This window comes from Helianthus annuus, chromosome 13 (genome assembly GCF_002127325.2).
Source record: "Helianthus annuus cultivar XRQ/B chromosome 13, HanXRQr2.0-SUNRISE, whole genome shotgun sequence".
In the NCBI taxonomy this organism is placed as follows: domain Eukaryota; kingdom Viridiplantae; phylum Streptophyta; class Magnoliopsida; order Asterales; family Asteraceae; genus Helianthus; species Helianthus annuus.
In genome coordinates, this window is record NC_035445.2 from 148,820,407 (window position 1) to 148,831,467 (window position 11,061).

At 35.0% G+C, this 11,061-nt stretch overlaps 1 long non-coding RNA gene across 2 annotated transcripts; it reads right to left on the bottom strand.

Moving 5' to 3' along the window:
• Positions 1-1,333: 1,333 nt before the first annotated feature.
• On the bottom strand, positions 1,334-3,280 carry LOC110899683. Of its 2 annotated transcripts, none has more exons than XR_002570438.2 (2): positions 2,831-3,280; positions 1,334-1,754 (listed from the first exon to the last, which is right to left on the bottom strand). It is a non-coding gene; the product is annotated as an uncharacterized LOC110899683 (long non-coding RNA). The 2 variants fall into 2 exon arrangements; XR_002570437.2 differs by having other exon boundaries at positions 1,336-2,049.
• Positions 3,281-11,061: the final 7,781 nt, after the last annotated feature.

The following is an 11,061-nucleotide window of genomic DNA, read 5'->3' on the forward strand; positions in this document are numbered from 1 at the left end:
ACGAACTCACAGATTAGTCTTGAGAAGAAATCAAGAGAAGATTTCCAACCGAGACCGAACATATTAGGCAGTGCATGTTGTAAGTTTAAATGCAGAAACTATAATTAAAAGCTAAAAGTGTCTTTTAGTTCAAGCACCCTCTTTTCTACATACATACACTAATCCTACAAATACAGATAAAAATACATGGGACAATAGCCAAATAAATTTATCAACTAAAACATTTAAAAGCTAAAATTGAAACCAATCATAAGCTCACAAGTAAATACCGAAAGCGAAATAGAGAATATGAGCAGTAACAACAAACAAAGAACTAGAATCGTTGTCCTCTAATCTAAAAGAATAATAATTAATTAAATCATAGCTAATACTATTAAATGACACAACAAAATTGAAGAACTCACCTCTTAAACCGGTTCAAATCATCGAAGGATTTTCTTACACATATTGATCTACACAGAAACAAAAATAATATTTTTTAACACATTCAAAATTTATAAACCACAAAACCTAAAATTTTGATTATAATTTAGATACACACAGACACACACTAATTAGGCCGTTTTATTTTAAATGAGTGAGCAAACAAGAAGTTAGCTTGGCTGGACTAGTTTACAGACAAGCTATTTGAGAGAGCGAGTATTGGAGTTTTCATATTTACTAGAACTACCAGCAAAGCTTGAGTATAGTAACAAATTTTAAAGTTTTTTTAAAGTCTAAAAGTCAATTATTTGGATGGTTTAAAATACATGAAAAGAGATCATGACACAATTCAAAAAGAATGTTGATGGTAAATTGGAAGGAAAAAAACATAATACACAACCTAGTATAAACGAATTTTGTGAACCAAATGCCTCTCGTATAGACGTATAGTAATTACTGTTGATTATGTAGTGAAGAAGAAAACATTAATATGAGACAGGATGTTAAGATTACTCTATTTTATCCTTATAAATTAGTTTATGGAAGTAATAATTAGGAAGAAAAGGATACTTGAGAAGGAAGTGCAAAAGAGCTCTAACGACGACACGCTAAACCCCAAAATTTGTTGTCGGTAAAAATCTAATTCCTTGTTGTGAAGGTGTGGTTCTCAAGCTATAAAGTTGGATATAACAAGTTCATGGATGGTGCAAGATATCTCCTGTATGAGCTTATTAATGTATAGAAGTTTATCATATTTTTGGCTTCAACTAACATGAAGTGTTCTTGGATTGTAATTGAAGTTTTGAAACTTCCAACTTTTGTTTTTAAGGGTTTGTAAATACTTTGAAGACTTCCAATACATGGTTGATATATATGTTAAATTTGAGACTGATATATGACAAATGATAAATAAGATCATCCAAAAACCATCATCCATTGCTTTTGCCAAAACACATCAACCAACATCCAAATGTACAAAATCATGAAGTATCATCCAAAAACCATCAAATTGTTTATCAAAACATGCCAAACCCAAGTGAGTATCATCCAAAAACCATCAAACTGTTATCAAAATGTGCCAAACCCAAATGATATACTTACTATTTTTTCATGCCAAACACATACGTAACGGTGCACCGATTGCAAAACGTATTACGGGGAATGTCCCCGCAGCTTTCTTGTTGACGTAAAACGGATATTCACACAAGGGGAGCTTAACCTTCTTAATCGTTACTAGCCCGTGTTCTCTTGCGATTTTTTCAATATTTCAGAGATTATACGGCCAATTCGTTTTGATGGAGACGTGAATTTCTCCGGTGACCGGTGGGCAACTGTTAAAGAAGAAGTCATCGAGTAGCAGTTAATTTTCCCTAAAAATTATGAAACGAAATAAAAAAAAAAACAAAGAACAATGACAAATGAATTTAGTTGGTTAATAAATTTAAAATGCAATTAAGAAGACAGATGAATCAAAATCATAATTTGTAGTTTGACCAGTTGCATAGCCTTTACTTCTGTGAAAGAATACCCGAACTTGAATGACTTTATATCCAATGAATCAAGTATCATACTTTAATTTCTTCAAAACACATTCAAGTCTTGACTTTTCTTCATGCATTTAGTGACCTGGTGGAGCCGTATGCAAAGAAAAAGAAAATTGAACTTGATCCAACAATAATTACAGATCACATCTTCTGCCGTGGGATGTTTTTATGTCTTCTGGACATCGTCTTTTTTTGTTTCGCGTATACTATAATAATCATTACCGAACCATACCGTATCGGATATATTCGGTTCCGGTATTCTTTAAGAGGGTGTTTGGGATTCCTTTTTAAAAACCCTTTTTGAGTTATCTAAGAAGTTAATAAGTCTGAAATTGTGACTTATTAACTTAAGCAATCCCAAACACATTATAAGTCCTTTTTAAATTTTCAAGAAGTTAATAAGTTATAAGGTCGAGTGTAGTGAGGCGCGATGTGGGGCTTTTTTGGGCCATAGCGCCCCACAGCGCCCACCACACCACGACATGCGGCGCTATGGGGCAAAAAAATGGATGCAGCGTTACAGATATAGCGGCAATATGGAGGTTTGTTTTCAAAAATGGACCGATCAAAACTAGTTAAGTGTTTTTTTAATTAATTAATAAAAATGAAAATTAATAATTAGGTAATGACGGGTAGGGTACGCGCTCTAATGATGTAACGCCCCGTACGCCCACAAACACAAAGAGACTTTATGACTACACATGTCCGGACCCTTGAACTTCACAGCCCCTCGCATATTGATACTGAAATCTTTCGAGTCTAAAAGGTTACCAAGTTTATGGTTCTATTTCCAAGTTCCAACCGTACTATTTTTATCCTTATAAATTAGTTTATGGAAGTAATAACTAGGAAGAAAAACATACCGAAGTGTAAGAGATTAAAGCTTAGAATAACGTCGTAAGTTGGTAACCACTCAAATATAAAGAAATCAAAGGCCATGTTTGGCAAAAAAATGGTATCAGAAGTGCAGGATTTGTTGAGCAGATCTGTTCAGATCTGTTCTGGTGGTTTACGACAACCTACACCGGATCTGTTAGAAGAACACAAGATTATAACTTGAAGTTTGCGAGAAACGAAATTTCTACCTAAACTCCGACGATTTCGATTTGTTCTGTTCCAATGAAATTTACGAAAAGAAAATTGGAGTTGCAGGGGAGTAAATGAAGAGATTACAGAAGATTAATAGCAGAGATTTGTTGAGAGAATACTTGGAAAGCTTCAATTCAATTGAGAGAAAATGAGTTTTTTAATGAAGAAAAAGAGATTCGAGAAAATGAAAAGCAGACATTGGAGTAGATGAAAAAGTGAAAGGAAAGAAGGTTTCTGTATAGTATTAAAAGATTTATATGAACCTTTTTTTCACTAATTTTTTAGGCCCTCCTTCTTCCCACAAACTCTGTATCTTATTTTCACACCCTCTAGTGTATACGGGTCGTATATAATTATACGGTCCATATAAAATGTTTTTTAATAGGAAAATGCGAAGAGAATGTTTTTTTTTATTTTATTATATACGGCCTGTATATAGTTAAATGAGCCGTATACATCTGTATACGATTTGTAAAACGCATACGGCTCAATGGATTTATTTTGGGAGGTTTTTGATGTTACCACATTTATACGGGCCGTATATAATGGTGTTTTTTCAAGTATCACGTTTTTTTCAGTAAAAACACAATCATTCAAGGGTTTCTAAACTCTTCATCAACTTTAACAATGTCGATAAACGTTGATCGGAACACGCCGCTTAAATCGGAGCACATGTAGAGTAACGTTACCGATCAGTCCATTGATGGAAACCTTAGCGATCACAGAGATCTTCGTGTTGGTTATTTATCGATTCCGAGTAACTAGCAGAAGAACCCGACACAAACAACTTCTCCACAGTTTGTTGTTCAGATCTCTATTCGGTCATCTTTCCAAACTACAACACACGATAACTTTAAACTTTATATTGTGTGATTTGACCAGGAAATGATTGGAGGTGATTGCTACTTTTAATAAGATGTCATAGTTGTCAAATTCAATTTCAACAGATCTTTTCATTTTCCTTCAATTTTTAGAACATTCTCCGTAACATGAAGACGTGCCAGGTTCTTCTACTAGTGGTATTTTAATGAAGTATTGAAGATTGAATGTGCAAACCGCAACCGTTTTTTACTAAGGAAACGGTGGCTATGCGAAATACAAACCGCAACTGTTTTTTACTACGGAAACGGTGGCTATGCGAAATACAAACCCCAATCTTTTGTGACTATGGGAAACACAAGTTTTCTTTTTGTGCTTGATGGATGTCCGTTATCTCAGTTGAGGCGGGCATTGTTTAAATTTGAATATAACTAGATGTTACGTGTATCTTCATGAGCGTTGTGGATTCTCAAGGTTATTCGAATGTAAGTGAATCGAGTGATACGCTTATCTATTCTGGTCAAGGTGGGCGTGGTTTGTTCGGGAGTAAATCACCACCCAAATTCAACAACTTGTGAGTGGGGATATGGCTATGAAGAATAGTATGGATAAGAAATCACTGGTATGGGTGATAAGGAAAGTTGCCTAGTTCTAATAGATTAAAAGAAGGATCGTTCTAACAGATTAAAAGAAGGGATTTACGAGTGTTTTGGTAGGTTGAAAGAGGTGAACGGTCCTTGTTTTTCCATGTATGTGACAAAACAAGTATCGTTCTAATCATCACAGAAGACGTGTCGGGTTCTTCTGCTAGTTATTCGGAATGTTTCGAATCATCACAAAAGACGTGTTGGGTTTGTATTTCCCATAGCCACTGTTTCCGTATACAAAACGGATGCGGTTTGCATATTCAATCTTCATTGCTTCATTAAAATTAGAACACACGATAAAATGCTTGGAAAATTGCATCAACTCTCCTATATCAACACACGCTTCTCCAGACGCTTAGTTGTTATGAATGACAACTTGAGGGGTCTAGTTAACTTTCAGATTCAGGAAGCAGATGATTTTGTCAAAAACATGGTCAACGTAGTAAAATGTGAGCTTTAATGATTTGTTTCTTATTGGCCATTATTCGACAGAGTAATCAGTTGTATTAATAGATTTCGAAGCTGTTATTTCAGTTATTTCTGTTGATTCAGCACTTCAATGCATGAACCAACCGAAATCCACAAATTCCAACAAATTGTGTACGTTAAATACCGTTCACCGCTTTTTTAGTTGCTTCTTTTGTTAAGTTTCTAAACCAACCGAAATCCACAAATTCCAACAGTTTCTTCGTAGATTATGTCCGGTTTCAAAGCCGGTTGAGGATTACGAGTGTTCTAGACTCGTTCAAAGTCGGTTGATGAAACCGAAGCTGTTATTTCTGTTGTTCAGTACTTCCGAGAAACGAAGAACAAAGTCAAATGTGATCAAACTTGGACATCAGACGTAAATCTTGAAGCAAATATGTGGTTCCTAATTGGTTACAGAAACCACTAACAGACAACGCCTGATTCAGATCTCTATTCTGTCATCTTTCCAAACTACAACACACAATAAGTTTACACTTTATAATGTCTGATTTGACCGGTTGTATTCAGTTATTTCTGTTCAATTGAGAGGAAAGATGACAGAATAGAGATCTGAACCAACCGAAATCCACAAATGTACCATCCATATGGACACTTGCAATGATTCTCTTGTTAAGTTTCTGAACCAACCGAAATCCACAATTCCAACAGTTTCTTCGTATATTCCGTCCGGTTGAAAAAGCAGGTTGAGGATTACGAGTGTTATAGACTCGTTCAAGGCCGTTTAAGGAAACCAAAGCTGTTATTTATGTTGTTCAGTAATTGCGAGACGATTCAAGTGAGTCCTATGAAAACAAGGATCGTTCTAATAGATTAAAGAGAATAACCATTTTTTACCCATAGTATACGAGCCGTATAACAATATACGGCCCGTATACAGGCATCGTATACATTGTATACGATCGGTTAAATTTTTTTTCACTTGGTGTATACAGCCGTATAACAGTATAAGGGTCGTATTCTTAGGGTAAAAAATGGTAAAAATCTCTTTAATCTATTAGAACGATCCAAAAAATGAAGAACAAAGCCTATTTTCAAAACACAGGTAGATGAAGTCAAATGTGATCAAACTTAGACATCGGACGTAATCTTGAAGCAAATATGTGGTACCCAATTGGTTATAGAAACCACTAACAGACATGTCGTGCATTTTTATAACATCACCGAAGCTGCAGAATTCTCAGCATCCTTAACCTTCGACCTCTCATTTCCTTTCGCAAAAAAGTTGCGTCAGGAAGTTCAACTTGAACAGACGATATGTATCTTCTATCATGCGACGGACCCAATTCTTGCTCAACTCTTATGGGCCCGTATCAGTAGTTTTAGGTTTTGTTATTTTTAACAAACCATCCATGTATCTTGCAAGTTAAATCCACAATCAACGTATACAGGTGCAAGAGAATGGCGAGTTATTTCAGTTATTTTTGTTGATCCACAAATTCCAACAAATTGTGTCTAATGCAAGGATCTTTGTGCATTGTTTAAATCAGAATCAGGTTCACTGTGGTGGATGCAAGCATAAAGGTAGAAAAATACTCAAGAAGATTGAACGGACGATATGTATCAGGAAGATCAACTTGAATGGACGATATGTATCTTCTATCATGCGACGGACCCAATTCTTGCTCAACTCTTGTGGGCTCGTATCACTAGTTTTAGGTTTTGTGATTTTTAACAAAGCGGCCTCGGCTGAATGAAGCTTTGCATTCTCTTTGGTATCGGAAGAGCGAGATGCGATAAAAGTTGCATTTTGAACCAACCGAAATCCACAAATGTACCACATATGGACACTTGCAATGATTCTCTTGTTAAGTTTCTGAACCAACCGAAATCCATAAATTCCAACAGTTTCTTCGTATATTCCGTCCGGTTTCAAAGTCGGTTGAGGATTACGAAGAACAAAGCCTATTTTCAAAACACAGGTAGATGAAGTCAAATGTGATCAAACTTAGACATCAGACGTAAAGTTAATTCAGAATCAGGTTCTCAACAATTGTTGTCTGACTAGTGAAGTTAATTCAACTGAAATTATAACATCAGGAAGCTCAACTTGAACGGACGATATATATCTTCTATCATGCGACGGACCCAATTCTTGCTCAACTCTTGTGGGCCCGTATCATACAGTGCTGTAATAGGTTGTGGTTCAGCCAAAATGACGTCTAGCATTACTAACGGTTCAAGTAAGTGCTAAATCAGAATCAGGTTCTCAAGACAAGGATCGTTCTAATAGATTAAAGAGAATAAACCCTCGTTTCTTCATCTTCAAAAACAATGATGAACAGATGATGTTTTTTTTTCGCAGAACCGTGGTGGATTACGGTGGTTTGGGTCTAGGGTTGTCAGAGAGAGAAAAGGAGGGGGAGAGAGTCTGATACAATCATTTTTACCCATAGTATACGATCCGTATAATAGTATATGGCCCGTATACAATGATCGTATACAATGTATACGATCCGGTAATTTTTTTTAACTTTGTGTATACGGGACGTATAATTGTATACAGCCCGTATTCATATGGTAAAAATTGGTTTATTCTCTTTAATCTATTAGAACGATCCGAAAAACGAGGTAAAAAATGGTAAAAATTGGTTTATTCTCTTTAATCTATTAGAACGATCCAAAAAACGAAAGGGATTTCGAGCAGTTGGTATTAAACTAATCATTTGTTGATGTATATAACAGAGTAACCCTCACTACTAAAGACGATCTGGATCTGGAATTGAATCATAACTGAAACAGTCGGAATATAATTAAACCGAACCAACATAGTTGAAGGTGCAAGAGAATGGCGAGTTATTTTAGTTATTTCTGTTGATCCACAAATTCCAACAAATTGTATCCAATGCAAGGATCTTCAAATGCGGTGTGTACGTTAATTTTCAATATTGTTGGAAGGATTGTAGTTATAGAACTCGACAAACCAACAAAATCCGAGTACTTCAAACATTCTAAACCCTAACTGTGTATGTGCTTGTGCTGTAGAAACCGATGATGAATTTGTGTATCTGAATCAGGTTCTCAACAGTGAAATTAGCGAATCTGGAAGTGATAATGGTTTATTCTCTTTAATCTATTAGAACGATCCAAAAAACAAAAGGGATTTCGAGCAGTTGGTATTAAACCAATCATTTGTTGATCCACAAATTCAACCAATTGTGGGTTAATAGATTCCGAAACTGTTATTTCAGTTATTTCTATTGATCCACAAATACTTCAAACATTCTAAACCCTACCTGGAAACAAACCAACAAAATCCTGATAGTGAAATACATCAGCTGTAACACCCCGTGTTTTCGAATGTCAAAGTCAAAGTCAAAGTCCAAGTCAACTTTAACTTCTTTGACTGTTAATGTTTCTTTTTATTTTTGTATTATGTGGAGTAAGTGTTGTATAAATGAAATGATCGAATGTTTAATCAATGCGACCGATTTACGACTGTGAATAGTAGGAACTAACAATGCGATAAAGTTAATCAATCTATAATCAAGTAATCAATCAACCAATCTGTTGGGATTGAACCCTAACAGAGGAACAGATAATGTAAAGCCAAAACCGGATCCCATCAGTGGTCACTTAATAAGCAGCAGTTTGCTCTAATCTTTCCCCTTGACAGTGGTTATCCAACAACTGATGAATCTTAAAGTGCTGCTCAAATACAACAACTGATAAACCAAACTCTGATGATTATCTAACAACTGCTAAAGACAAACTCTGTTGCTCTATCTACTGCCGTCTCCTAAGTACTGCTGAAGATTCAAGCACTGCCCTCTCAAAGACTGATCACCTTTGAAGAAAGCACTGAAGACTCAACATCTGTGCTAAGGCTACAACAGTAGAACGTGAAGCAGTAGTTTCCTTATGTTTTGTACTTTAGGGATTATCAGATGTTACATAACAGTAGTTTGTATAGAACAGTATTTGTAGTTTGTTAGGTCGTTAGATGTCACTATCATGGTGACGTCAGCTGAAGCATATCAGTAGTTTGGTTTGCCTATAAGTATGACAGTACTCTATACTGTTACACTTGATCGTTTTGAGTGAGTTTTTCTCCTCAATTCATCCTTTCATCTTGTGCAACCAACTCTGGTGTATCAGGCTGAGAGGGAGTTTAGATTGTAAGCTTGCTGTAATCATTTGCTTTCTATTGTAAATCTTTTGACTCAATGAAATAGCAATTGTCTATCAATCTATACTTTCTTTTGATTATGTTTGCAAAGTTTGCTACTCATTTCCGCTGCACTTATTCGTTTTATGCAAACAAACACAATCACAGACAGCCTCAGATCCTAACAATTGGTATCAGAGCTTGGACAGTCAAATTCGATCTTACAATCAATTTGACATAACAGTTCAGCTCAAAATTTATTGATACTAAGGTTGGTTGTATTTTGTTTGGAAAACAGAGTAACGAGTGAATCATGGTCAAAATGGTTATTCAGATACTCTGTAAATCAACCAAGATGTCATATGACACACAAATCTCACACAACAAGTGTTATCATGCATATGTCAATCATAGTTTTCAGATCTATAAAACATCTGATGAATTATGGGATCGTTCGATGTTTTCAAAATTGATTTCAATTGTTGTGTTGATTTTTGTGATGTTTAATCAAAATTTCTCATGTGTTCTAAGGCAGGTTGAGAACCTTCAAAAGGACCAAATCAATTTTGTCCAAAACACATTGAGAAAATAAGGTGTCAAATCAGTCCTAATCATAAGTAATATGAGATTTGAAATAAAACATGATCAAACATGGTCAGATCTCTCAAAACATTGCTTCAAAACGATTATGGACAAAGTATGTTCAAAATATAATCTCCTAGTGAGTATTTCTGAACATATGAATAAACAGGGTAACAAGGGAAAAAGAAAATGAGCAAATCTCAAAGTGTAGCTATCTCAAAACTTTTGAAATCAAAAGAAAAGAGTATAAGCATAAAACACTCTTGAGGTTCAAATTAGATCATCAGTGGTCATTGTTCAACTGTGTGCATTCATCAATACAGGAATTGTTCTGGTAACAATAGCATCTTCAGTGATGGTGCTTAAAAGGAATTTACAATCAATTGACAAGAAATTGACCCAAACAATGGTCAAAATAACTTGAGAATGATATGATCATGATTTTACTGGAAAATTGTCGGATCCTTTTGATTATCTTCAAAACTTCCTTTGATTTTTGTTAAGGTGTTTTCCTCTAAAATAAAAACCAGATATATTTCATTCCTTTATGAAATATATTTTGTTCTTTTACTTTTTTTTAATAGTAAAAGCTCATCTCTGGTCAGGATGTAATTCCCTTATTTTTTTGTGTGAAATTACTATCCTTAAATCTGGTCAAAAGGAAATGACATACATACCAAGGTCAGGTTGAGCTCAAGTTAGGTTTTCACTGATCATAAATTGATTGTAAATTGACTTAGACTACTGAGATACTCATGCTCTAGTTCAGGTAATTAGACACAAAATGAGCAGCTCATGTAGAAATGTCTTCATCATCTAGGATGCTAAACCATTGTCTAAATAATAGACACTTGGCAAAACCTAGAACAAAAATTCCTGTAAACAACTGCTGGCAATTTAATCTTGATAATTTACATCTAAAATGTATTTTGTTAAGAATAGCATTTCAAATGCTCAAACAGATGTTAGATAAGATACTGTGCTTTCACAAAGCAAAATCAAGTTCTACATCTGAACAAGCAGATGCTAACATTTTTTTTTGTCAAGAGTTGAAACACTGCTGCACTATCAGTTGTTGACTCAAAAAAAAAATCTTCATTATTCTACCACTGTTGTATCTAAAATGCTGTTGTGCTTTAACATCTGCTCTCTAAAGTCTGTCCACTGCTAAAGTGTCAACCTCTGCTCTTCAAAAACACTGATGTTTAAAATCATTGTTTCATCCACTGATACATCCACTGTTTCATTTTATTACCGTTGTAACTACTGATACTTGCTCCATCAGTAGTTGTCAAAACAACTGTCCTCCATTATTTACCATTCCATCAGATGTTTAACACGTGGTCAGTTTTTAGCCTTCAGA